Here is a 1,874-nt window from a genome sequence, read left to right as displayed (position 1 = left end):
TTGATTACCTGGCAGCAGACGAGAGTATTTCTTCTGAGGCATCAACATATGAGGGACAATTTTGTGATTATCAAAACGAAAATCTGTAAAATTCTCTTGGTCATCTTATTACATGAATTAGACGAACCTCTTTACTCATGGTGGAGTTGACACGTCCAATCCCGATTGTGAAAAACATCAAGTTTACTGCGCCTACCACTCAACGTCGGATGTGAGAAAATTCAATTGGTGTGAACAAGTCATGATCGAAATCTGGAAAAGATTTGTATTTCTCCTGAAGGAAAACTTGATTACCTGGCAGCGGACGAGAGTATTTCTTCTGAGGCATCAACATATGAGGAACAATTTCGTGATTATCAAAACGAAAATCTGTAAAATTCCGTTGGTCATCTTATTACATGAATTAGACGAACTTCTTTACTCATGGTAGAGTTGACACGTCCAATCCCGTTTGTGAAAAGCATCAAGTTCACTGAGCCTACCACTTGAGGTCAGATGTGAGAAAATTCAATTGGTGTGAACAATTCATGATCGAAATCTGGAAAAAATTTGCATTTCTCCTGAAGGAAAACTTGATTACCTGGCAGCAGACGAGAGTATTTCTTCTGAAGCATCAACATATGAGGGACAATTTCGTGATAATCAAAACGAAAATCTGTAAAATTCTTTTGGTCATCTTATTACATGAATTAGACGAACCTCTTTACTCATAGTAGAGTTGACACGTCCAATCCCGTTTGTGAAAAGCATCAAGTTCACTGCGCCTACCACTTGAGGTCAGATGTGAGAAAATTCAATTGGTGTGAACAATTCATGATCGAAATCTGGAAAAAATTTGCATTTCTCCTGAAGGAAAACTTGATTACCTGGCAGCAGACGAGAGTATTTCTTCTGAGGCATCAACATATGAGGGACAATTTCGTGATTATCAAAACGAAAATCTGTAAAATTCCGTTGGTCATCTTATTACATGAATTAGACGAACTTCTTTACTCATGGTAGAGTTGACACGTCCAATCTCGTTTGTGAAAATCATCAAGTTCACTGCGCCTACCACTTGTCGTCAGATGTAAGAAAATTCAATTGGTGTGAACAAGTCATGATTGAAATCTGGAAAAAAATTGCATTTCTCCTGAAGGAAAATATGCATACCTGGCAGCAGACGAGAGTATTTCTTCAGAGGCATCAGTATATGAGGGACAATTTTGTAATTATCAAAACGAAAATCTGTAAAATTCTTGTGGTCATCTTATTACATAAATTAGACGGACCTGTTCTCATGGTAGAGTTGACACGTCCAATCCCGATTGTTAAAAGCATCAAGTTCACTGCGCCTACCACTCAACGTCAGATGTGAGAAAATTCAATTGGTGTGAACAATTCATGATCGAAATCTGGAAAAGATTTGTATTTCTCCTGAAGGAAAACTTGATTACCTGGCAGCAGACGAGAGTATTTCTTCTGAGGCATCAATATATGAGGGACAATTTTGTGATTATCAAAACGAAAATCTGTAAAATTCTTTTGGTCATCTTATTACATGAATTAGACGAACCTCTTTACTCATAGTAGAGTTGACACGTCCAATCCCGTTTGTGAAAAGCATCAAGTTCACTGCGCCTACCACTTGAGGTCAGATGTGAGAAAATTCAATTGGTGTGAACAATTCATGATCGAAATCTGGAAAAAATTTGCATTTCTCCTGAAGGAAAACTTGATTACCTGGCAGCAGACGAGAGTATTTCTTCTGAGGCATCAACATATGAGGGACAATTTTGTGATTATCAAAACGAAAATCTGTAAAATTCTCTTGGTCATCTTATTACATGAATTAGACGAACCTCTTTACTCATGGTGGAGTTGACACGTCCAAT

The sequence above is a fragment of the Leptinotarsa decemlineata genome, unplaced genomic scaffold (genome assembly GCF_025532065.1).
Source record: "Leptinotarsa decemlineata unplaced genomic scaffold, Ldec_3_MD MMD2_tig00026299_RagTag_RagTag, whole genome shotgun sequence".
Lineage (NCBI taxonomy): Eukaryota > Metazoa > Arthropoda > Insecta > Coleoptera > Chrysomelidae > Leptinotarsa > Leptinotarsa decemlineata.
Note: the sequence above shows the minus strand (reverse complement) of the source record.